Genomic DNA, 27,994 nt, shown 5'->3' on the forward strand with positions numbered 1-27,994 from the left:
ATTCCAGCACTTTGGGAGGCCAAGAAGGGAGGATCACTTGAACTCAGAAGTTCAGTACCAGCCTGGGCAACACTCAAGACCCCATCTCTTAAAAAAAAAAAAATCAATAAATCAGCTGAGTGTGCTGGTACACATCTGCAGTCCCAGCTACGTGGGAGGCTGAGAAGGAAGGATGGCTTTAGCCTGGGAGAGCAAGGCTGCAGTGAGAAGTGATCACGCCACTGCACTCCAGCCTGTGTAACAGAGGGAGACCTCGTCTCAAAAAAAAAAAAAAATGTAGCTGAAGAGCTATAGTATCATCAGAGCCCATCAAAGAACACATGTCGCTGCACCAGAAACCCAAGTCTTTTAGATATCAAGAGAGAAATATCCAAGAGCAGTATCTCACTCCCTCTAAGAACAACCAAAGTTTCCTGGCACCCAGATCTGTGAACACACAAGTTTCCACTACAATGGAAACAATGATATTGTTATTTACTACTCATTCATTACTGATTATGTACCAGGGATATTATTATTTAAAAGATACAATTTCATCTTATCTTCACATCAACCCCATGAGGAGGTATTGTTATCATTTCCATTTTACGGACTAGGTAGTTGAGACTATAAGCTTAAGGGACCCACTGTGTTTATGTGTTTGAAAATGAAGAGGTTCATATACTGCCCCATAATATGGTGTAAAACTGAGGAACAGGTTGTTTGGAACAATTTCTGTATATGCACTTCTAGTTGTCACAATACCTATTTTTCAGAAACTCACTTGGTTTAACAACCTAAAGAACATGTCTTATTAATGGTAGACCACAATGCATAATTTTGGTGAATATGTACTGAATAAAAAATGATTATTATTTGAATTTTGATAAAGTCTGGCATCATCATATGTAATTCACTTCTTTACCTGAGGTTAAACAGTGTTCATGCATTCACCAAGTGATGATTTAACCTTCTGAGTGCTAGTTAACTGCAGAAAAAATGGCGAGCAGGACACACAGTCACTGCCCTCTGCGAGCTTACAGTCCAGCTAGGCACACGGGCAATTAGGCAGCAAGAAGAGTGTGCAAAGGGGCAAGTATTATGAAGTCTCTCAAGGTGGCCAAGGAGACACATAAGTGGCCAGCTGTCCTTCCATATGCAGTCATGTACCATGGTGGTCTTGTAAGATTATAATAGAGCTGAAAAATTCCTATTGACTAGTACTTACCATACTGTACTTTTTATTGTTGTTTCAGAGTACAGTCCTTCTACTTAGGTAAAAATAAAAGTTAACCATAAAACAGCCTGAGGCAGGTCCTTTAGAGGTATTTCAGAAGAAGGCATTGCTATCATAGGAGATGACAGCTCCATGCATGTTATTGCCCCTGAACACCTTCCAGTAGAACAAGATGTGGAGGTGGAAGACAGTGATATTGATAATCCTGACCTTGTATAGGCCCAGGCTAATGTGTGTATTTATGTCTTAGTTTTCAGCAAAAAGGTTTAAAATGTAAAAAATTAAAAATTTTAAAAATGGAAGCTTATAGAATAAGAATGTAAAGAAAATATTTTGTATAGCTATATAATGTATCTGTGTTTTAAGCTAAGTGTTATTAAAAGAGTCAAAAAGTTAAAAAAAAACCTTAAATGTTTATAAACTAAAAAAGTCACAGTAAGCTAAGGTTAATATATTGCTGAAGAAATTTTAAAAAATAAATTTGGTGTAGCCTAAGTGTACAGTGTTTATAGAGTCTCCAGTAGTGGACAATAAGGTCCTAGCCCTTCACTTCACTCACCACTCACTCACTGACTCACCCAGCACAGCCCCCGGTCCTGCAAGCTCCACTCATGGTAAATGCCCTACACAGGTATAACATTTTTAATCCTTTATATTTTTACCGTACCTTTTTAATGTTTAGATAGATTTAAATACACAAATACCATTGTGTTACAATTGCCTGCAGTATTCCGTACAATAACATGCTGTACAAGTTTGTAGCCTGGGAGCAACAGGCTAGACCATATAGCCTAGGTGTATAGTAGGCTCTACCATCAAGGTTTGTGTTAAGTGTTCTATGATGTTTGCACAATGACAAAATTGCCTAATGATGCATTTCTCAGAATGCCTATCCCCATAGTAAAGTGACCAATGACTGTAATTGAAGGGCACTGGGCTTTCTTTCTTATACCTATGGCCAATTTAACAGATACACTCATTGTCCAGACTTTGGCCTACTATGGTGTTGTATTATAGCTGTGCCTTTGGAGCAATTTGTATCAATATCACATTGCTTCAAATACATCTTCATTGTCATCGGAAGTATTTCCAGTCTCAAGTATAAAGGGCTTCCTTCAGTTCACTGTGGAGCAATGGCTCAGCTAGTCACCAAATTATCAGTTATCACAGGAACCGGCAAGCGGAGCAGAGGTGCATTAAAAGCTGGCTCTCAACCTGTTGAATTACTAAGCATAATTTGGGCCTTTATTCTACCTTCACTTAAGAGACTGATGAAGTGTGGGAAGCACACTTTCCACAAAAAGGCCTTTGTCAAGTGTCACCCTTATTAAGCATTTTGCACAGAACTACAGGTCATTATATATCATCTGGTCTGAGACAGCCATTTTGTTAATACCTCCCTCCTTCTTTGAAAAAAACCAACAATGGTTTTGTAGATCTGTTCTATAACTCAGTTTCAAATATTAGAAAAGAAAGCAAAATATACTGACTCATTTTAAGAGTTTGCAAGAAGAGGACCATAATCACTAATAATAAAATAGCTAATACTTATTAGGCTCTTACTATATGGAAGCTACATATACTGTCTTACGTGTGCTATCTCATTTAAACTTTATCAAAACCACATAAGGTAGGCATCCTTGCATTTTATCAATTCTAAAGCATACACTTTTTTCATATTTTAATATGTTTGAAATCAGGTGCATTTATAATCAATCAAGTTATATCACAGTTTAATTGGCAGCATTATTTTTCTTTATGAATTACACAGAAAATAATGCTGTATCTTAAAACACATAGTGCCTTAGATGTAATAAAATATGGTAGTATTATCCCCATTTTACAGAGAAAGAAACTGAGCCTTAGAGAATTTGAGTAACTTGCCAAAGGTTATATAGCAAGTAAGTGGCAAAGGAAGCATGTGATCCCAGGTTTTTCTGACTCCAAAGTTCATGCTCTGAACTGGTACACTATACTGCTTCCCACCACATAGAAACACTAGATTTAAAAAACATTCATCCATTCAGCACTTAGTATCTATCATGAATAAGTCACTATACTAGGAATGCAAGGAGTAGAAACATGAGCACAACAGCTTTTAATGTGACTGATTAGGGACTGTGGGCACCTGAGCAGTTAACTAGAATGTTCAGCTTTGTAGACTTTTGATGGACCCTAGAGTAACATTATAGTTAAGCCTGGGCTTTTTTTCCCAGGGCCTTTTTTTTTTTTTTTTTTTTTTTTCACTAGCAAAATATCTCACACCTGCATACAAGCTTTGGACTGGGTGAGTAATATTTAAATCAACATTTTGGTGTGGCAAACAGACTTTAAGATGCCCCCCAATGATCTCACCTCCTCCTGTTCACACCCTTTTTAATACCCTCTTTACTAGTGTGGCAGGACCTGCGACTTGTTTGTAACCAAGAGAATATGGCAAAGGTGACGATGTGTCACCTTCTTAATTAGGCTACACAGACTGGGGTTCCACCTTGCTGGCTCTGATGAAGTTGTCATGGTGGGGAGGCCCACATAACAAGAGACTGAGGAGAGGTCTAACTCTAGTCAATAGCAGCTAGGAATTAAGGCCCTCAGACCAACAACCCAAAAGGAAGTGGATCCTGCCAACAACCACATAAGTGAGCTTGGGAGAGGATCCCTCTCCACTTGAGCTTCCAGATGATACTCCAGCCCTGGCTGACACTGTATTTTATTTTTGGGACAGGATCTTGCTCTGTTTCCCAGACTGGAGTGCAGTGGTCTGATCATGGCTTACTGCAGCCTCAACCTCCTGGTTTCCATCAGTCCTCCCATCTTAGCCTCCCAAGTAGCTGACCACAGATGCATACCACCACACCCAGCTAATTAAAAAAATACATTTTGTAGAGACGGGGATCTTACTATGTTACTCAGGCTGTCTTGAATGCCTGGCTTCAAGTGATCCTCTTGCCCCAGCCTCCCAAAGTGCTGAGATTATAGGCATGAACCATTGCATCCAGCCCTGGCTGCCACTTTAACTTTAGGCCCATGAGAAAGACCCTGATGAGCAGTTGACCCAGCTAAGCTGTGCCCCAATTCCTGACCCACAGAAACTATGAGAGAGTAAGTTTGTATTGTTTTAAGCTGCTAAATTTGTGGAAATTTGTTATCCAGTAATAAATAATACACTTGGTACTATGTTTTGAATGTACAGGTGTCTCCAAAATTCACAGATTGGAACCTAAGATCCAGTGTGATATTTTGATTAACGAGGCTGAATTCTCATGGATGGGATAAGCACCTGTATTAGTCTGTTCTTGCATTGCTATAAAGAAATACTTGGCCGGGCACGGTGGCTCACGCCTGTAATCCCAACACTTTGGGAGGCTGAGGCAGGTGGATCACGAGGTCAAGAGATCGAGACCATCCTGGCCAACATGGTGAAACCCCGTTTCTACTAAAAATACAAAAATTGGCTGGGTGTGGTGGTATACGCCTGTAGTCCCAGCTACTCAGGAGGCTGAGGCAGGAGAATTGCTTGAACCCAGGAGGCAGAGGTTGCAGTGAGCCGAGATTGTGTCACTGTACTCCAGCCTGGTGACAGAGCGAGACTCCATCTCAAAAAAAAAAAACAAACCAAAAAACAAAACCTGAGTCTGGGTAATTTGTAAAGAAAAGAGGTTTCATTTATAAAGAAAAGAGTCGTAGGTCCTGCAGGCTGTACAGGAAACATGATGCTGGCATCTGCTTGGTTTCTGCAGAGGAAACTTATAATCATGGCAGAAGGTGAAGTGGAAGCAGGCATGTCACATGGCCAGAGCAGAAGCAAGAAAGCGAGCAGGGAACTGCTGCACACTTTCAAATCACCAGATCTCACAAGAACTCATTCACTATCATGAGGACAGCACCAAGGGAGATGGTGCTAAACCATTCATGAAAAATCCACCCCCATGATCCAGTCACCTCCCACCAGGCCCCACCTCCAACACTGGGGACTACAATTCAACATGAGATTTGGGTGGAGACACAGATCCAAACTGTACCAGTACCCTTATAAAAGGGCTGCAAGGAATTACGGAGGCCCTCTTGCCCTTCCACTCTTCCACTACATGAGGACACAGCAAGAAGGTGCTATTATGGAAGCAGAGAGCAGCTTCACCAGATACCAAACACCGACACCTTGATCTTAGACTTCTCAGCCTTCAGAACTGTGAGAAATAAGTTTCTGTTCTTACAACTTACCCCAGTCTCAGCTATTTTGTTATAGAGCAGGAAAGAACTAGTACAATTGGTTAAAAGGTAAATTTCTTTGTGTCACAGACATTTGTGGTGCTCTCAAATAACTGGCACTAAAAATTCTAACTATAAATTTAACCTTTTTGGGGATTTGGGCCATAATCCTGAAAGACACAATCCTAAACACTATAATCCTGAACACTGAAATCCCAAAAAATCATAATCCCTAACGTCTAAAATCCTGGAAATCACAATCCTGAGAGATCGGAATCTTGAAAATATACTTCTGAAAAAATAACTTAATAAAAATTCCTCGAGACATTTATTTACATTTTTGAAAAGGAGATTTGAGAAACACCTAAAAACATGATAAAATATGTTGTAGGCCACTTTATACAATAAAATAGGCAAGAACTAATATGCAGATATTTGTAAGCATAAACACTCAGGTATACTAACAATGGTCACATGGGTGTAAAAGTTATGAGAAGACAAATCATATTCATAAATAGGTCAAAAGGCAAAATGTATAAACAAAGTCACTGTGGTTGGTAATTGTGTACACCCAGCTTTATAACTGTGGCATCTGAAATACCTTGATAGATAACCTAAGTCTTTTGATGAGATCTGTTAATAAACTTCAATGGGTCACCACCATATATGCAGTTGCCCAAAGAACCAAGATCTAAAGAAATTTTATCTTTAACAAATGCAGGTGTACAAAAGGACATCTTCATTTACTGAGGAAGTTTCAATATTTCTACATATGCGCACAATGCTTACACCCAACGTTGTGATAATGCACTTTTGTGAAGTCAAATTGGCCAAAAAAAAGCATAAAATGAATTAGATGTCTCTAAAAATCTTGACACAATTTATACCTCCAGTATTGGACATGATGTGAAAATGAAATACATCACATAGCAAATTGACACTATGTGTGAAGGGGCAGAAGTCATAAGTGACTGAATAGTTTGGCAGGTGTATTACTTCATTTTCATACTGTTACAAAGAAATATCTGAGACTAGGTAATTTATAAAGGAAAGAGGTTTAATTAACTCACAGTTCCACATGACTGGGGAGGCCTCAGCAAACTTACAATCATGGTGAAAGGTGAAGGGGAAGTAAGGACCTTCTTCACATGGTGGCAGGAGACTGAAGTGCAAGCAGAGGAAATGCCAGACGCTTATAAAACCATCAGATCTCATAAGAACCCACTCACTGTCATGAGAACAGCATGGGGGAAACTGGTCCCATTATCTAATCACCTCCCTCCCTTGACATGTGGGGATTACAGGTCCCTACCTCAACATGTGGGGATTATAATTCAAGATGAGATTTGGGTAGGGACATAGCCAAACCATATTATTCTGCCCTGGCCTCTCTCAAATCTCACATCCTTTATTCATTTCCAAACCAATCATGCCTTCCCAACAGTCCTCCAAAGTCTTAAGTCATTCAAGCATTAACTCAATGTCGAAGTCCAAAGTCTCATCTAAGACAAGGCAAGTCCTTTCCACCTATCAGCCTATCAAAAGCAAGTTAGTTCCTTGCAAGGTACAATGAGGGTACAGATTGGATAAATGCTCCCATTCCAAATGGGAGAAGCTGGCCAAAACAAAGGGGCTATAGGCCCCATGTAAGTCCAAAATCCAGTGGGGCAGTTATTAAATCTTAAAGCTCCTAAATAACCTCTTTTGACTCCATATCTCATATCCAGCGCATGCTGATGCAAGAGGTGGGTTGCCATGGTTTTAGGCAGCTCTGCCCCTGTGGCTTTGCAGGGTACAACCTTCCTCCTGGTTGCTTTCATGGGCTGGCATTGAGTGTCTGCAGCTTTTCTAGGTGCACGGTGCCAGCTGTTGGTGGATCTACCATTCTGGGGTCTGGAGGACAGTGGCTCTCTTCTCACAGCTCCACTTGGCAGTGTCCCAGTGGGGACTCTGGTGGGGGCTCCAACCCCACATTTCCCTTCCACACTGCCCTAGCAGAGGTTCTCCATGAGGGTCCCACCCCTGCAGCAAGCATTTCCATACATTCCATACATCCAGGTGTTTTCATACATTCTCTGAAATCTAGGTGGAGGTTCTCAAACCTCAATTCTTGACTTCTGTGCACCTGCAGGCTCAACACCACATGGAAGCTGCCAAGGCTTGGGGCTTGCACCCTCTGAAACCATGGCCTGTGGTGTACCTTGGCCCTTTTTAGCCATAACTAGAGCAACTGGGACACAGGGCACCAAGTGCCTAGGCTGCACACAGCAGGGGGTCCTGGACCTGGCTCAGAAAACCATTTTCCCTCCTAGGCCTCTGGGCCTGTGATGGGAGGGGCTCCCGTGAAGGTCTCTGACATGTCCTGGAGACATTTTCCCCATTTCATGGCTATTAACATTCGGCTCCTCATTACCTATGTAAATTTCTACAGCAGGCTTGAATTTCTCCCCAGAAAATAGGTTTTTCTTTTCTATCACATTGTCAGGCTGCACATTTTCCAAACTTTTATGATCTGTCACCTCTTGAATGCTTTGCTGCTCAGAAATTTCTTCCACCAGATACCCTAAATCATCTCTCTCAAGTTCAAAGTTACACAGGTCTCTAGGACAGGGGCAAAATGCTGCCAGTATTTTTGTTAAAGCACAGCAAGAGTGACCTTTGCTCCAGTTCCCAGTAAGTTCCTCATCTCCATCTGAGATCACCTCAGCCTGGACTTCATTGTCCACATCAGTATCAGCATTTTGCTCAAAACCATTCAACAAATCTCTAGCAAGTGCCAAACCTTCCCACATTTTCCTGTCTTCTTCTGAGCATTCCAAACTGTTCCAACCTCTGCCTGTTACCCAGTTCCAAAGTTGCTTCTACATTTTTGGGTAGTGGCAGTACCCTACTCTCTGTGGTACCAATTTATTGTATTGGTAAATACATTGCTATAAAGAATCAGCAGTTTTCACACCACTATAAAGAAATAACGGAGACTGGGTAATTTATAAAGGAAAGATCTACAGTTCCACATGGCTGAGGAGGTCTCAGGAAACTTAGAGTCATGGTGGAAGATGAAGGGGAAGCAAGGACCTTCTTTGCATGACGGCAAGAGAGAGAAGTGCCAGCAGGGGAAATCCCAGATGCTTATAAAACCATCAGATCTCATGAGAACTCACTATCACAAGAATACATGGGGGAAACTGCCCCATCATCCAATCACGTCCCTCCCTCGACACATGGGGATTACAATTTGAGATGAGATTTGGATGGGGACAGAGAACTAGACCTTATTATAGCAGGGGAGATTTTTTGTGTTTTTCACTTGTGTTTTCACTTCTTCCATGATCTTCAAAACTCACTGCATTTACATTTGGAGAGTGGTTGTGGTCTGCAAATTTTCTATGTATATGCTGTCCAACTGAAAGTTTGGTTATTGCTTGGCCATTGTAATTAAGTGATTTTCTGCTTTTGCAGCACCAATAATAATTAGCTTTTAAACTTTTATCTTTCACCATTAAGAGAGCCTCGTACGCTTATCACAGACTTTTATTCAAGAGAATAATTTCATATATCTCTTACATTTTGTTATAAGAAATACAGTAAGAAGGAATGATATTCAGCTTCTCCATACCAAATCTGTATCAGTCAGGGTTCTCCAGGGAGGCGGAACCAATAGCACATGCATATGAGAAGATATTTATTAGGGGAATTGGCCCATAGGATTATGGTGGTTGAGAAGTCCCATGACAGGCTGTCTGCAAACTGGAGACTCTTGGGGTGCTGATAGCCTGGTTCAGTCCCAAGTCCAAAGGTCTCAGAACCAGGGAAGCTAATGGTATAACTCTCAGTTTTAAGTCAAAACCCTCAGGCCTTGCGGGGGGCCACTGGTGAAAGCCCTGGGGTCCAAAGGCTGGTGAGCCTAACGTTCTGGTGTCCATGACAACAGGAGAAAAGTCTGCCCCAGCTCTCAAAGAGAGAAGCCTTCTGTATTTGTTCTCTCCAGGCCCCCAACCAACTGGATGGTGCCTGCCAGCATTGAGGGCAGATCCTCCCCACCTGGTCCACTCCAACTCACTCACACTAATCTCCTATGGAAATACCCTCACATACACACCCCAAATCATGCTTTAACAGGTTTCCATGTATTCCTTAATTTAGCAAATTGATGCCTAAAATTCAGTCCACAAGTCCACTCCTTGTCAACTTGGCACCCAAACCCACATCCTTATGCCATAGTTAATTTCCAAATAAAGACAATAACAAGGTAATAGTTCAGCCCAACATGAGGTAACCAACATGATGTAACTATCCTGCATATAGCCGAAAACTCACACTATTTTCTTCCCCAGAATTTAGATGTCAGGATTTTAACATTTGGGATTTTAATCTCTTGCAATTGTGATTTTTGGGATTTTTAGATGTTAGAGATTTTACAGTTTAGGGATTTTGACCTTTTGGGATTTTGACATTCAGAATTATGGCATTTGGGATTGCATCTTTTGAGATTTTGAGCAGCACCTATCTCTTCATTAGATCATAAAAATTATAGATGAGAATTATGATCAACACCGATCTCTTGGCTAGATTATAAAAATAATAGCTACCATTTACCGAGTATCCATTAAAAGCCAGGTAAATTCCAGCATGCATTAGTGCAACTATGGCCACATCTACCAAGCAATAATTCATTAGTGTAGTTTACTGTGTATGTAAGAAACAGTAAGTGATGATTTCATTTAGCAATTTAAAAAAAAGTTTAGTGAACTTTACTATTTCCTTGTCCAATTACTACTCCTTCTCTTGTTTTGGTAAATATACTCTTTCCTTCTAGAATATGCTACTTCTTCTATTAATAATACCAGTTATATTATTCTAGTGGGTCTTTATCTTATGTGACCCGCTTCCCTGTTCACAGTAACTGATCCAAGGGTAGGCACCTCATCCAAACTCAGCCAACAGGCACCCTTCTCCAATATTTTTTTTAATGTGGGGCAGAAGAGAGTAATAAAATTCCTTGAGTTCCAAAGCAGCAAGGGTCAAACATGAACTCTCAATGGCCAGGTTCCCTGCTGTGTGCAGGAAGTCATTCTTCAGATGGGAATGATGATACGAACACCCAGAAAGGGGCAATCTGGTTCCTTCCAGTCATTTCTGCTATTTCCTGGTGTCTAGCTGCACCCCTGTCCTTTCTTGGGGTCACAGAAGCCTTACTATAAACCCCCTTTGGGATCCAAGCAAGCTTAATTTAGCTTCAGTTATCTCCAATTAAAAGAGACTTTAGTTAATACAATTTCCTAAACTATGTTACTGATATTTTGAAATATGTGGATCCTTTATATTGTTTAGAAACAAATTTTCTATTACTAATTAATTACTACCACACTTAGCTGACTTCTGTATCACAGAATATTAAAGTTAGAAGGACATTACCGTTATCCAGTCTGACTCTTATTTTTATTTTTTATTTTTTGTGACTGAGTCTCGCTCTATGACCCAGGCTGGAGTGCAGTGGCACAATCTCGGCTCATTGCAACCTTTGCCTCCTGGATTCAAGCAATTCTCCTGCCTCAGCCTCCGGAGTAGCTGGGATTACAGGCATGCGCCACCATGCTTGGCTAATTTTTGTATTTTTAGTAGAGAGGGGGTTTCAACACATTGGCCAGGCTCGTCTTGAACTCCTGACCTCAGGTGATCCGCCCACCTCAGCCTCCCAAAGTGCTGGGATTATAGGCGTGAGCCACTGCACCCGGCGTGACTCTTAGTTTTAAATAAGGAAACCACACCATACAGAGGTTAAGCTACCTTCCACAATAAAAGTCCATGCCAAAATTTCCTAAAATTTGACCTTCTACACCCATTCCAGTGAGTGCTATCATATAACATTACGTTGAGGTCCCAGGAATTAATGGAGGCTTAAAGAATTTGACGTTCGTTCTAAAGATGCCTCACAAATCTGTCATCTTTCAAAGACTTGTAATTAACTTGGTTAATTAATAAATATCTTATAATAACAGTTTATTTGATTTCACCCATTAAAGTATTCATTGTTCATTCTCAATTCTAAGGACACCGAGAAACACATGGCCACCAGTGTTAAAATTATGTAAAATATAAGGAACTCCATGTTCCCTCCTCTACACTCTGGTTTAGTTTAACCTCTTCACTTCTAGACTGCATAATAGTTGCTAAACAAATAAGAATAATTCAAAATTTACTATATAATCAATAACACTGCCTCATTTTCTACTCACATATAATTTTAATCATAAAATAGTGCATGTTGAAGAAAATATAGAAACAGAAAAGCAGAAAGAAAAACATTCACTCATGCTTAATGTCTGAAATTGGTGTAAGCAATAACCCTGAACTATATAATGCTTTGGCTAGTTTTTGTAAACTTATTGATACTAAGCAGCTACAATCCAATACTCCAAAGAGGCAGTTGTTAATATGTTAATCAATACCCCAGGTGTTCTCTTATAAGCACCTTTACAAACAAATTCACTTCCCTCTACTCAGCTTTTTTGCTGCTATTAAAATTACCTTCTCCTTGAAACCCTCTATAACTAAGGTCATCAACCCACTTTTCGCAGAGGTTCCTTCGCTTGCAGCATACATTTTAAGAATATCTGGGTCTACTAATCGCCTTGAGTTTTAGAAGAAACTAAACAGGCTTCCCTGAGGTTTTCTTGGACAGTTTAGTTCACTTGAAATCTCTATAGCAACCTAAAGGCATAGATGTCTTTGGAATAAATAAAAAACCATGCCAAAGCAAGCAGAGATTGTGGCCCAAGGGCATGCATGTTGCAACACAAGCTTTGAGTGTAGATTATATTGCAGCTGCAAGATAGTGTGAGGAGAAAATACTGTCTATGAGATAGTTTTTGGAAACATCCAACAAGATTGAAAACAAGCAGGAGTAAGTGTGATTAATCAGATGTCAGAAATGATTCTCTAATACTAAGAAACAAGACTACAGTACAAAACTAATGAGGTTTTTTTTTCCTTTCAGACTCCTTAAAAAATAAAGCTTTATATGATATGTCCTTGTAAGTACATCTCCCATAAGCCAATCACCCTCAAGAAGAAATTAAGAGGCTAAACTGGAAAAAAATCAGCCTGCTTCCACCATGAGTTGGACACTGGCAAGTTACTGTAATTCATGCCTTTCTCAGTGCTCCACATGAACACAAAAAGGTTTGTATTCAATAATAATAAGGCATATTCTTTTTAATTTTCTTCTCTAGGTGAAGGCCATGGGTTTGCTTTGAGACAACTACTGATTCTCAATGGATCTCTCACACTTTTAATGAGAAGGGATTAGGCAGTAACTCAAAGCCCAGATTTTCTTTGTAATTTTAACACAAGGTTGGCATCAGAAAATAAAGGTGGTTAACATCGCATGCTATCTAACTCAACTCCATCCAGTGGTGTGCTGGAGTCAGCTTATACTAGCTTATGAAGGGTAATGGATACATCTCTTCCCAACCCCATGTTTAGACATGTCATTTTAGTAGCCTGAAATTGGCCATAAAGGAGTATTTACACCAGAGAAATCAGCAAATGATACAAATGAGCACTTCTTTCTTCTTCTGGAGAGCTAGTTGTCATATATTTACTAGAACACCACTAGTTTCATCCATTCATCCAGCCATCTAACATGTATTTACTGAAATCTAACGTATCACAAGCTAAGACCTTGTGATAAGCCGTAAGAGTACACAATCTACACAGTCTGTGCCATTAAACAGCATACATTTTAGTTTCCTAAAATGTGTGGACCAACAAAAATACTGGTATATGATTTTCTTTCCCAGCTGAGTTAGATGGTTCATGATGATGTTCAAATCTTTAGAGATTCTAAAGAACTCTATTAGCAAATGAAGTGGAGCCTAGGAAAACTGCACTAGTTCTTGCTGGAGAGAATTAAGACTTATTGATGAAACTCCTGATTTGGTGATTCTGCAGAGGCCCACTTACTCAGCGATTATTAAATTAAACTTTTTATTTTGAGATAATTGTAGATTCACAGTAAGTTGTAAGAAAATAATACAGAGAGTTCCCATGTATAATTCACCCAGTTTCTCCCAATGGTAACTGTATTAGTCTGTTTTCACACTGCTGATAAAAGACTAAAGACATACCTGAGACTGGGCAATTTACAAAAGAAACAGGTTTATTGGACTTACACTTCCACGTGTTCTTGAATGCTTTGCTGCTTAGAAATTTCTTCCTCCAGATACCCTAAATCATCTCTCTCAAGTTCAAAGTTCCAGGAATCACTAGGGCAGGGGCAAAATGCCACCAGTCTCTTTGCTAAAACATAACAAGAGTGACCTTTGCTCCAGTTCCCAACAAGTTCCTCATCTCCATCTCAGCCTGGACCTTGTTGTACATACCGCTATCAGCATTTTTGTCAAAGTCATTCAACAAGTGTCTAGAAAGTTCCAAACTTTCCCACATTTTCTGTCTTCTTCCAAGCCTTCCAAACTGTTCCAACCTCTGCCTGTTACCCGGGTCCAAAGCTGCTTCCACATTTTCAGGTATCTTTTCAGCAGTGCCCCACTCTACTGGTACCAATTTACTGTATTAGCCCATTTTCATGCTGCTAAGACATACCTAAGACTGGGCAATTTACAAAGGAAAGAGGTTTATTGGATTTACAGTTTCACGTGGCTGGGGAGGCCTCACAATCATGGCAGAAGGTGAAAGGCATGCCTCACATGGTGGCAGACAAGAGAAAAGAACTTGTGCAGGGAAACTCCCCCTTATGAAACCATCAGATCTTGTGAGATGTATTCACCATCATGAGAACAGCACAGGAAAGACCTGCCCCCATGATTCAATTACCTCTCACCAGGTCCCTCCCACAACATGTGGGAATTCAAGATGAAATTTCAGTGGGGACATAGCCAAATCATATCAGGAACCTCTTGTAAAACCACTGTCCACTATTAAAACCAGGATAGTGACATTAATATAGTCAAGAGAGAATACTTCTATTATGAGGATTCCTCATGATGTCCTATTATAGCCAAATCGACTTACCTTCTGTCTCCATCCCTCCTTCACTCCTGGTAACCACTAATTTGTTCTCTATCTTGATAGTTTTAATAGATGTGTAGTGACAGCCCATTGTGGTTTTAATTTGTATTTCCCTAATGGCTAATGATGTTGAACATCTTTTTGTGTGCTAATTGCTTGTTCTGTGTGCTTATTTGCTATATGTCCTCCTTGGTGAACTCTCTGTTCATGTTGTTTGCCCATTTTCTAGAGGATTGTTTTTTACTGTTGAGTTTTGAAAAACTTTATATATTCTAGATACTAGTCCTTTGTTAGGTATGTGGTTTGAAAATATTTTTCCCACTCTGCAGTTTGTCTTTATATCCTCTTAAGAGAGTTTCTGCAGAGTAAAAGTTTTTATTTGATAGAGTGCAATTTACAGTTTTTTGTTTTAGGGAGTGTGGCTTTAGTGTCAATTCTAAGACTTTTTTGCCTAGCCCTGAATTCTAAAGATTTTCTCCTACTGTTTCTTTTAATTTTACGGTCATACATTTTATATTTAAGTTCATGATCCATTTCAAGTTAATTTATGTATAAGGTATAAGACTTAGAACAGGGTTTTGTTTCGTTTTTTGTTGTTGTTTGTTTTACCCTATGGATATCCAATTGCTTCTCCACCATTTGTTGTGAAAGATAACCTTTCTTGCACTGAGTTTCTTTTACACTTTTGTCAAAAACCAGTTAGGCTCATTTGTGTGTCTGTTTCTGAATTCTTTATTCTGTTGCATTCATCTATGTGTCTATCTCTCCACAAATAGCACACAGTCTGGATTACTGCAGCTATATAAGTCTTGAAATTTATTCCTCCTACTTTATTCTGTTTCAAAATTGTTTTAACTGTTTTACTTTCTTTGACTTTCCATATAAATTTTTGAATAACCTTCTCTATATCTACAAAATATCTTGTTAGAATTTTGATAGGAACTGCATTAAACCTGTATATATTTTTGAGAGAATTGACTATTATTACTATGTTGAGTCTTGCAATCCATAAACATGGTATGTCTCTCCATTTATTTATATCTTTGATTTCTTTCATCAGTTTTACGGTTTTTAGCATATAAGTCCTGTACATGTTTTATTAGATTTACAATTAAGTATATATTTTTTTCCTTTGAGAAATTTTAAATGATACTGTATTTTAAATACCAGTTGTCATGTGTTCATTGCTAATATACAGAAATACAACTGATTTTTGTGTTTATTTTGTATCCTTTGACCTTGCTTAACTCTTTTATTAGTTCTAGGAGTCTTTTTAAAAATAAATTCCTTGGAATATTCTACTTAAACAATTATCTTATCTACAAATAGGGACAGTTTTGGTTTTTTTCCTTTCCAGTCTGTATGTCTTCAGCTCATTTTCTTAACTTATTGCACTGGCTAAAACTTCCAGCAATATGTTGAATGACAATATTGAGGCCAGACATCTTTGTCTCATTTCCAATCATATAGGAAAAGCATTCAGCTTTCCCCCATGAAGTATAATATTATTTGCCCTTTATCAGCTTTAGGAAGTTCCTTCTATTCCTATTTTTCTTAGCATTTTATCATGAATGGGTGTTGAATTTTGTCAAATGCTTTTCTGCAGTGATTGATATGATTATGTGATGTTTCTTCTTTAGCCTATTAATGTGGTGATTAATAGGCTCACGACTGATTGACTTCCAGTCAATCCAGTGATTTTTGCTACAATGATTGATCTTCAAATACTGAGTCAGCCTGGAATAAACTCTACTTGTCATGGAGTACCATTAATTTTATATATTGCTGAATTCTATTTGCCAATATGTTAAGAATTTTTGAATCTGTAGCCATAAGGGATATTTCTCTGTATTCTTATTTTTTTTTGTACTGTCATTGGTTTTGGTATTAGGGTAATACTAGTTTCATAAAATGAATTGGGAACTGTTCTCTTTTTATTTTTTGGAAGAGATGTGTAGAATTGCTTTGTTGATTTATTAATCTTTTCAAAGAACGAAATTGTATTAGATTGTTCTTGCACTGCTATAAAGAAGTACCTGAGACTGGGTAATTTATAAAGAAAAGGGGTTTAATTGGCTCAAGGTTCTGCAGGCTTACAGGAAGCATTGCTGGGGAGGTCTCAGGAAACTTACAATCATGGCGAAAGGGGAAGGGGAAGCAGGCACATCTTACATGGCCGAAGCAGGAAGAAGAGAGTGAGAGAGGAGAGGTGTTACACACTTTTAAACAATCAGATCTTGTGAGAACTCTAACAGCACTAGGGGGATGGTGCTAAACCATCAGAAACCACCCCCATGATCCAATCACCTCCCACCACACCCCACCTTCAACATTGGGGAATACAATTCAGCATGAGATTTGGGTGGGGACACAGAGCCAAATCCTCTCAGGGATCACTGTTTCATTAATTTTCTCCACTGTTTTTCTGTTTTCAATTTCATTTATGCTCTTTATTATTTCTTTCCTTTGTTTGCTTTGTGTTTATTTTGCTTTTCTTTTATTGTATTTATTTTACTTTGGGTTCTCGAGGTGAAAGCTTTGATTATTGATTTGAGACTTTTGGTCTTTTCTAATATATGTATTATCACTGCATTAGCTGTGTCCTACAAATTTTGATACGCTACATTTTCATTTTCATTTAGTATAATGCATTTTAAAATTTCTCTTGAGAGTTCCTCTTTGATTCATGGGTTATATAGAGGTGTGTTATTTAATTTCCAAGTGTTTGGTTATTTTCCTGTTACCTTTCTATTATTCATTTCTAGATTACATTTATAGTGGTCAAAAAACATACTGTATATGATTTTAACTCTGTTAAATCTTCTGAGGTTGGTATTAAGGCCCATGGTATGGACTGTTTGTTTCACTGTTTTTTATTTCTGTTTTCTTTTCCTGCCTTCCTGTGGATTAAACACTTTTGAGACTCTTACTTTTATTTATGTACAGTGTTTTTGAGTGTATCCCTTTGTATAGCTTTCTTTAGTGGTCGCTTTAGATATTACATTATATGTACATAACTTGTCACAGTCTACTGGTGTCATCACTTTACCAGTTGAAGTGGAATACAGAAATCTTATGTCCCTTTAGTCTCCCATTTTTAATTGTTTTAAATATTTCCTCTATGCACATTTAGAATTACATCAGACATTACTATAGTTTTTGTTTCAACCATCAAACATAATTTAGTAAACTCAAGAGGAGAATGTTATATTTACATGTTTTTGCCTACCATGCTCTTTCCTCTTTTCTGACATTCCAGAGAACTCCTTTTAGCCATTATTTTAGGGTAGGTCTGATGGTGACAAATTCTCTTAGTTTTCCTTCATCTGAGAATGTCTTGATTTGTGATTCATTACTGAAGGATATTTTCTCTGGGTATGAATGCTGGATTGACAGTTCTTTTCTTTCAGCACATGAAAAATATTTTGCTATTTTTTTTCACCTCCATAGTTTCTCAGCAGAGACATTTCTTTGCTGAGCCTTTCTATTTTTTCATTTGTTTCAACCATGTTCCTAATTGTTCATTGAAGCATTTTTATCATGACTGCTTTAAAATCTTTGTCAGATAATTCTAACACCGCTGTCATTTTGGTGTTGGCCTATATTGACTGCCTTCTTTTTTCATTCAGTCTAAGATCTTCTTGGCTTTTTGTATTATGAGTTATTCTGAATTAAATAAAACTGGACATTTTTGTATTATGTGATGAGATTCTGAATGTTATTTAAATCTTCTTTTTTTTTTTTTTTTTGGATACAGGGTCTCACTCTGTTGCGCCGACTGCCAGGCTGGAGTGCCGTGGTGCAATCATAGCTGACTGCAGCCTTGATCTCTCGATCTCCCAGGATCAAGTGATCCTCCCATCTCAGCCTCTCCAGTAGCTGGGACTACAGGCACATGTCACCATGCCTGGCTATTTTTTTGTTTGTTTGTTTTGGTAGAGATGGGGTCTCCTTATGTTGGTCAGGCTGATCCTGAATTCCTGGGCTCAAGCAATCCTCCTGTCTTGCCCTCCCAAAGTGCTGGGATTACAGGTGTGAGCCACTACAACCAGCCTAAATCTTCTTTTTCTAACTGGCTTTCTTTGCCATGCCTCTGGCAAAGGAAAGAGTGGGGTGCTGCCTTATTACTGCAAGATGGGGACAGAAGTCTAGGTTTTCTACTCAGGTCTGCTGACAGCTGAGGTGTGCAGCACTGCGTTACTGTGTGTGGAGGTGAGTTCTGATTCCCCACACAGTCTCTGCTCACACCATGAAGGGAAAGGGGTAATTACTGCCCAGGGGGGATAAAAATCTAAGCTCCTTTCTTGGCGTTTTCTGAAACCACTCCAGCAGGAGTATTAGCACACCTCCTTAGGGCTTCATAGGGTAGATGTCTGGGTTCCCCACGAGGCCTTTGCTGGCATGGGTGAGGGTGGGTCCACATTTTCTTCTGTGGTGTTCGGCTAGAGGATTGTCTAAAAGTTTTCCGTCTTGCTAGGATGTTCCTGTCTTGGTCTTTTGACTAAGAGAGAGCAGGCTCCATTGGAGCTTTGTCTATGCTGTTGACATTTCCTATTTGCCAGCTTCTTCAGCTCCAAGTCTGGGATACAAGAAGCGAAATGAAAACCCATGAAACTTACTGCTATGCTGCTGCTGTGGCCCGGGGGTTTCTAGCCAGTCTGTTTTCTTCTCTTTACCTTTCATCTTTATATTTTTTAATACATAATGTCCAGAGTTTTTAGTTTGACTTAGGGGAAGAAATAGAAAAAACTATGTCTACTCGAGCTTCCAAAAGTGGAAATCTCCTACTCAGCTATTTTTATTAACCATCCTATCATCTTAGGAATTTAAAAACAAAAATCACTGGATCCCAACAAAGTAGTTGGTATTCTTGCTAAAATTAAGGAACATCAAACATCTTGGTTATAAAAACACAATTCAGTCTAGATCAACTGCAAGGAATTTGTGGATAAGGCCTGTAAGAAAGATTATGGGTTTTGTGAATTTTGTTTCTTTCTCTATTTACCTGACATACAATAGTTTTAAAATTAGAATATAAACATTTCCACTTATAGTTAGATAAAGCATGGATGCTAATGTTTGGTCATTCCATTGGTCTATTCTTACTATATTCACAATCGTGGCATCTGAGAAGCCATGCAAAGTGCCTAAAGGTAAAATAAATGATAAAGAAATCTTCAGCAAGTTATTTTTCAGTGTGTATGGAGCAGACTTGTAGACCTGTACTGACTATATACTCAGATAAGGCCAAACCTAAGGTAGGTAAAAGTTTTAGAACAGTAATCATCATTTAAGTTGAATATCCCAAATAAACTATTTGCTGAAAATATTTTCTTTAGTTTACTTCTTAATTTACTTAGGGTGTTGGAGAAGTGATAGGGTGGAAGAAATGCAAAAATTATACTGCGAGTACAATACAATACAGTTGTTTGAATACTTATCTTTATGGACAACTCCAGAGTGAAATGGCAAGTGATAAAAATGTGCTCCAATATAAAACACTGCCTTACATGGGAGACTGCATTAAATTATTTATCTTCTTTAGAGGGAAAAACATATACTACAAAGAAAGTAAAAATGTTGGTAAGAAGAATGAATATTTATCCTAGTGATAAAGAGTAGCTCATAAAGTGGGCTTTAAAATTTATACCGTTTTTTTATGCACACAATTTTTCAAAAACTTCGCACTTCAAAATAATTTTTCCATGCAATCTCCATAGCCATCATTTTTAATAGCTGCATGATAGTCCTTTGGGCATTATACCATAATTAATTCTCTAAGTAATCCATTATTGCTAAATATTTAGCTCACTTGCAGTGTTTCACTTCTATAAATAATAAGAGTGACAAGTGTTTTGCCTATAGTTTTCACCCTATCACTATTTTGGATTATTTACTTAAGCAAGAGACCCTGAAGTAGAATTACTGAATCAATGGTGTAATTTTTATGACTTCTCATAAGAACTGCTAAATTCTTTCCCAATAGAGTTGTACAGCTTTGCAATACCACCACCAATGCATGAAAATAGGAGCATGTCTGCACCCTCTCCAGCAAGTTACTGTTATTTTTTAAAGGCAATTTTAAGTTGAAATATTCATAACTTAATTTGCAATGATTTAATTAGCAGTTATTTACTAGATTTCTTTGGTGAATTAACTGTTATTGACCTTAGTCATTCATTCCTTGAGATTTGGGAGTTTAATCAATTTGAATCAATTCTTATAATAATAAAAAACCTGCAAATTGTTTTCTAGATTAGTCTTTAAAGACTTGTTAATGTAATAAGGTTATGATTTTTATACAGTTAAAATTTCTGATTCTTTTCTTTTTCTGATTATTTTTTAGGAGAAGGGGTCTTGCTTGCTGCCCAGGCTGAAGTGCAGTGGCTATTCACAGGTGTGATCCCATTACTAATAAGCACAGGAGCTCTGACCTGCTCTATTTTCAACTTGTGCCATTTCACCCCTCCTTATGCAACCTGGTGGTCCCTGGCTCCCGGGAGGTAATCACAATGATGCCAAATTTAGTGAGGACACCCAACTGACGTAGCGCACTACAGCCCAGAACTCCTGGACTCAAGTGATCCTTCTGCCTCAGCCTCCTGAGTAGCTGGGATGATAGGTGTGCACCACCACACCCTGCTGATTGTTTTCTTTGTGATTTGTTCAGTTTATTCTAGGCTTAGGATCTCATTCACTGTAATTCTGCATTTCTTCTTTTTATATTTATTTATTTATAAAATTTTCTATCCAATATAAATCAGTTCAGTGTTTGGAGAGGAAGGGCAAAGTTATTTTTTTTTAATTGCTAAGAATTTATCTCAATATGATTTCCATTAATATTCCTGCCCTTCCCTATTATCAAGTGAGAAATTGCTAGTTATGCCAGGTCCTTTGGCTGTTTATTTCACTCCACTAATCCCTATTTAGCCTTGTATCATTACTGTTTTTAATAATTGTAGCAACACAGAAATAGTATAAAGTTAATATCTGCTTATTAAATGAATAGTGAATCTGGCAGGGCTGACAGCCTTCAGTACTATTTTTAAAGAGTTTTCCTTAATAGTCTCTCCCCTGCTTGTTGTTATTTTTGAACAATGTCAAACCTACAGAAAAGCTAAAATCATACTACAATGAACATCTGTATATATCCTTCACCTTGAGTCACCAATTACTAACAGTTTGTCACATTTTATTTTCTCTGTGTATCTTCATATACACACAACACATGCATATACACTTTTTTCCTGAATCATATGAAAGTAACCCATGGGCCAGGCATGGTAGCTCACACCTGTAATCCCAGTACTTTGGGAGGCCGAGGTAGGCAGATCGTCTGAGGTCAGGAGTTCAAGACCAGCCTGACCAACATGGCAAAATCCCGTCTCTACTAGAAATACAAAAATTAGCTGGGCATAATGATGGTCACCTGTAATCCCAGCTATGCGGGAGGCTGAGGCAGGAGAATTGCTTGAACCCAGGAGGCAGAGGTTGCACTGAGCCGAGATCGCGCCACTGCACTCCAGCCTAGGCGACAGAGTGAGGCTGTGACTCAACAAAAAAAAAAAAAGAAGAAAGAAAGTAACCCACAAATATCATAACACCTCACCCCTAAATATTTCAATATATCGCTCTTAAGAACAAGGGCGTTTTTTGTAACCACAACGCCATTACTGTATTCAATACTATTACCCAATACACACTCAATATTGAAATTCAATATTCCCATAATTAACTTCAAAGCTTAAAAAACTGATCAAGAATCACCCATTGAGAAAATATTTGCAAACCACACATCTGATAAAAGTCTAATATCCAGCATCTATAACGAACTTAAACAAATTGAAAGAAAACATTAAAAAGTGGGCAAAGGACATGAACAGACACTTTTCTAAAGAAGACATACGTATGGCCAATAAGCATATTAAAAAAAAGCTCAGTGTCACTGATCATTAGAGAAATGCAAATAAAACCACAATGAGATACCATCTCACACCACTCAAAATGGCTATTACTAGAAAGTCAAAAAATAACAGATGCTGGTTGGGTTGCAGAGAAAAGGGAACACTTAATACATTGTTGGTGAGAGTGTAAATTAGTTCAACCATGGTGGAAAGCAGAATGGCAATTCCTCAAAGAGCTAAAAACAGAATTACCATTCAACCCAGTAGTCCCATTACTGGGTATATACCCAGAGGAATAGAAATCATTCTACCATAAAGACACATGCACACAAATGTTCATTACTATACTACTCATAACAGCAAAGACATGGAATCAACCTAAATGCCCACCAACGGTAGACTGTATAAAGAAAATGTGGTACATACCCACCACGGAATACTATGCAGCCATAAAAAAGAATGAGATAATGTCTTTTGCAGGATCATGGATGGAGCTGGGGGCCATCATCCTTAGCAAACTAATGCAGGAACAGAAAACCAAATACCGCATCTTCTCACTTACAAGTGGGAGCTAAACAATGAGAATTCATGAACACAAAGAAGGGAATGACAGACACTCGGGCCTACTTGAGGGTGGAGCATGGAAGGAGGGAGAGGAGCAGAAAAGATAACTATTGAGTACTAGGCTTAGTACCTAGGTGACAAAATAATCTGTACAACAAACCCTGGTGACACAAGTTTACCTATATAACAAATCTGCACATGTACCCCTGAACCGAAAATAAAATTTAAAAAAAAAAGGATCACCCATTACATTAGTTATGTATCTCTAACATCTTTCAATATATGTCTTCCTTCCTCCCTCCCCCTCTTCTTTCCTTCCTCCCCCTCTTCCTTCCTTCCTCTCCTTCATTCTTTCCTTTCTCTTTCTCCTTCTTTCCTCCTCCTCCTTCCTCTCCCATTTGTCTCTTTTTATCTTTTATGACATGACATTTAAAAAAAATTCCAGGCCAGTTGTTTTACAGAATCCTTTTAAATTTGGATGTGTCTTATCTTCATTTGTGTAATCATTCTCCCCCAGGCTGGTGTGCAGTGGCACGATCTTGGCTCACTGCAACCCCTGCCTCCCAGGTTTAAGTGATTCTCTTGCCTCAGCCTCCCGAGTAGCTGGGACCACAGGAGCACACCACTACATCCAGCTAATTTTTGTGTGTTATTCTTAACAAGTTTTGAAATCCTTTTATGCCCTAGTCTTATCTCTTGGAAGATGAGGCTCATCTTACTGGAATTTTGGTCAGTACCCTATTATATAAATAAAATTTTAAAATATTCCATAAAAATGACACTAAACCTTAAAATCAATGTATAAAGAATGACATCTTTACATTATCTAAAGGAAAATAGTATGTATTTCTTTTAGTCATCTTCACTTGTCTCTCAAAATTTAAAACATCTTCATATAGATACTAATAATACACTTCACATTAAGAATATTTTAGTTACACTATTTCACTATTGAGCATTTTAAAATTGTATTTTCTTACTGGTTATAAACTAGAGTCACTCTCTACAGGATAACCGTTTTTTTTAAAAGTTGATCTTGTTTGCTGTCACTTTACTAAACTTTAGAATTACTTTTCTTAATTTCCTTTAATTTTCCTACATTTGCAGTCAAAATAGCTAAATATAATAATATTAATATAATAATAATAATAATAATATACCATGTGAGGTGCCAAAGGCTCAGAGATTCATCCCTAGTGGGAAGGAGCAGCAAAGCTCTCATGGGGAGGTAGGACCTCAGATGGACTTTGAAAGATATCTGGGTGTTAGGTGATACATGGGTAGGGGTCATGGTGATAAGGATGGAGGAACAACCAGTGTTCCAGGAAGAAGGAACAGTGTGAGAGGGTTGAGAGAGAGGGGAGGAGCAGTGAGGGCAATGGCAAGTGGCACAGTGTGGCTGGAGGGCAAGGTACATGGAGGGAAGAAGAAAGAGAAAGAAATGGAAAATACGCTGGCAACATTACTGCAGAGAGCCCTAAATGTCAGGCTTAGAAGTATGTTCTGAACTTTTCAAAGAGTAGGAAACCGTCAGAAATTTCTAAGAGATTCCTATGGCAGAAAGAGATCAGAATGGTGCAAGTAGGATTTGAGAAGCGGATGGAATCTTCAAGACTTGGAAACTGACTGGCTGTTGGGGGAAGAGGAGAACAGCGGCATGTGTATTGAGTTGGATGGTGGCCTCAAAAAGATGTCCCTGTCCTAACCCCCAAAACCTGTGAATGTGGCCTTATTTGGAAAAGAGGTCTTTGTAGCTTTGCTGATATAATTATATTAAGGATCTTGAGATGAGATCATTTGGATTAGCCGGGTGAGCCCTGGGTCCCATGACAAATGTCCTTATAAGAGAAAATCAGAGGAAGATTTGAGGCAGATGAAAGAGAAGACACAGAGAAGAGGAGGGGGCAGTGCGATCACTGGGGCAGAGACTGCAGTGAGGTACTAACAAGTCAAGAGCGCTGACAGCCACCACAAGCTAAAAAAGGCAAAGAATGGGTTCTTTCCCTAGACCCCCAAGAGGGAGCACACCCCTGCTGGATTTTGGACTTCTGGCCTCCAGAACTGTGAAGGAACAAACTTCTGTTGGTCAGGTCAACCCACAGTTCATAATCTGTTACAGCAGCCCTAAGAAACTAATACAACCTTCTTTCCACAAAATAGAAAAGTTTAGAAGAGAGCTGAATTGGAGAGAAGTGCTTAGAAACTGATCCACATAATTTATACAGTCTGTAGAAAAATTACAGCATTGGATTAAAACACAATAAGTTCGGCAGAAAAAGTAGGGCAGAATCTTTTCCTTTCCCATATCCTTAGCTCATGATCATTAGTCTTGTCTCACTGTTCGCCTAGGGGTGAATTTCAAGAGCTTGCTTAAAATGTACACTCTTGGACCCCCATCTGTAGACATTCTGATTTATTTGGTCTGAGGTGGGGCTCAAAAATCCACAGTTTCTAAACCATCCCATTAACACAAGAGTGGGCAAACGCTTTCTGTAAAGGGCCGTATCTGTAAATATTTTAGGCTTTGTGGGTCATATAGTCTCTGTCACAGCTACTCAATTCTGCTACTATTTGCAAAAGCAGCCAATGACAATACATAAACAAATAAGCATGACTGTGTTCAATATTTAATTTATGCATACTGAAATTTGAATTTCATATAATTTTCACGTCATGAAATATTATTCTTCTTTTGATTTTCCCCCAACCATTTAGTGATGTACTAAAAACAGGTGGTGAACCAGATTTGGTCTATGGGCCACAGTTTGCCAACCTCAGTTTAAACGTGCTGCACTTTGCGAATCGCTGCTTTAAATGTTAGGGCTGAGAATTTTCAAGCCAGTGACATGTCACGAACCAGCAGGAGAGAAAGGAATACACCAGGATAATCCCCAGCAAGTTGGCAGTCTCTTCTAAAACAGCAGCCCATAATGTGCCACCACATTTACAGAAGGGTGTCACTCATGGGAACATGGTCCTTCAGGCATGCCATAGACTTAAAAATAAACTGAGGGCCATTGTGCTGGAGTAGTGATTGGCAAACCCAGCTTATCGACTGGATTGGGACTAGATGAGAAAGCCTTGTTTCCACTAGTTTAATTCCACCATTTTTCTCCCACTGAAGAATGGCTGGAGAATGATGGAGATAGTCTCAAATTCACTCTAATGTATAGGAATAGTTCTTCATAGACATCAGTTAAATGTAATTAGCAATAAATGGCTTTTGCTATATCTCATAATGTTGAACTGTGAACTGCCACCAAAAATATTAGGAAATTACTGCTTAGAGAATGGGCAGTTGCCTTCCCCATCCCCGAGCAATCATCATTGCTGTCTTCTCTCAGTACCTCTTGCTTTGAGTTAGCACAGCTGGGATACATTTATTTTCAAGCCTCTCTACCTGGGTTGCAGACACAAGCAAGTATGCATAACAGAAATCCATGACAGAACCAAGATTCAATAAGATCTCAACAAGCTGGAACTCTGGGCTCGAAATAACAAGATGAAATTTAACTAGGACAAATGTAATTGTCTGCATTTACATTTAAAGAGATTCAATTATAAAAGCACAAGTTGGAGGAGAGACGGCTTTACAAGCAGCTGCGTGATGCAGCAGTTCAGAGGATAAAAGGCCTCAGGGATGTTTTTAACTAGAGTCTCAACAACAGCTAGGGAGATGGGACTGCTGAAGTACTTAATATAATTTTGGCTGCATTAATGCAATTACGATGTCCAGATGAATACAAGAGTCCACTGTACTCTGAAATAATCATATGATATGTAGAGTCCTTCTGCTATTCTAGGCACTAGATTTTAAAAGGAACGTTAAAATACAATAGTAGGAATGGTATTTAGTAATGGGAGTGTAACCAGAAGAGGAGGATGACCAGGGTAAGAAAGAGCCTGAAAAAAGGGTTTCATTAAGGACATCTGAGGGAGCTGGGGTTGTCAGCAGTGCTTTTGAGGAAGTGCAGTCGCTGCTTGGTATTCGCAGGTGAATGGCACCAGGACGCTTCCCACCCAATCCTCATAAAATCCTCCTGTCGGCCCTCTATGTGGGTTTTGCATCCCAAAAATACTGTATTTTTGATTGGTGTTTGGTTGTGGACATGGAACCCGCCCATATGGAGTGCCGACTGCACTTATTGAAAAAAATCCACATATTTGTGGATCTGAGCTGTTGAAAACTGTGTTGTTCAAGGGCACTGTACTTGGAAACCACAGAAATGGCATGGTTTGAAAGTTAAACTACAAAATCAAAGCATAATGGGTCAGGGCTATAAATGGATAAAGTCTATACATTTGCACTCCTGGAAACCAGATAACCAGACTGAACATGTGTGTTCAGCAGAGGTGTGTATGTCCACAGGGAGCAGGAGCAAAAGTGGGATGACAGAAGCAAACATTTGCCTTGCCTAGCCTGCCCTGTCCAGAAGAGAAGGCCTGTCCATCTAAGAAAGACCACAACATTCAACTGTAGGAGTTTGAAGCCATCACACATTTAAATTATGTGACTTTAGTCCATTCTTTTTATTTTTCCCCCAACTTTTAAGTTCAGCGGTACCTGTGCATGATGTGGTGGTTTGTTACATGGGTAAATGTGTGCTGTGGTGGTTTGCTGCACAGATAATCCCATCACCTAGGTATTAAGCCCAGCAACTGACTTAAGTCCATTCTTGTTCTGACTCCATGTTCTCCTAGCAACTGGGGTAGCTTTTGGATAACATGACTTCCATTCAGCTTGCCTAATGGGGGAAGAGGACATCATAGATTTCTTATTGGCATTTTTGAATTAATAAACTTTTTTAGAGCAGTTTTAAGTTCACAGAAAAATTGAGAGGAAAGTACAGAAAGCTCCCATTTTCCCCCTTCCCTCACCCTGTACAACCTTTCCCACTGCCGACATCGATCAACACAGTTACAACTGATGAACCTACACTGAGACATTATCACCCAAAGACCACAGTTTACACTAGGGGTCACTCTTGGTATTGTGTCTTCTAAGGGTTAATGACAGGCAGAGTCACCATTATAGCATCACACAAGGTAGTTTCACTGCCTTAAAAATCCT

The 27,994-nt window shown here is 38.9% G+C and overlaps 1 protein-coding gene and 1 long non-coding RNA gene across 7 annotated transcripts in view; both read right to left on the bottom strand.

Moving 5' to 3' along the window:
- The window catches only part of ZNF704 (zinc finger protein 704), a 245,821-nt gene that overhangs the window by 126,160 nt on the left and 91,667 nt on the right, over positions 1 to 27,994 (bottom strand). The gene's annotated exons all lie outside the window — the stretch shown is intronic.
- LOC134810882 (uncharacterized) overlaps positions 93 to 27,994 on the bottom strand; it is a 65,482-nt gene continuing 37,580 nt past the window's right edge. Inside the window, exon 2 of the long non-coding RNA XR_010159619.1 lies at positions 93 to 27,668. This is a non-coding gene — a long non-coding RNA (uncharacterized LOC134810882). The remainder of the gene's footprint in view (positions 27,669 to 27,994) is intronic.

The sequence above is a fragment of the Pan troglodytes genome, chromosome 7 (genome assembly GCF_028858775.2).
Source record: "Pan troglodytes isolate AG18354 chromosome 7, NHGRI_mPanTro3-v2.0_pri, whole genome shotgun sequence".
NCBI classification, from domain to species: domain Eukaryota; kingdom Metazoa; phylum Chordata; class Mammalia; order Primates; family Hominidae; genus Pan; species Pan troglodytes.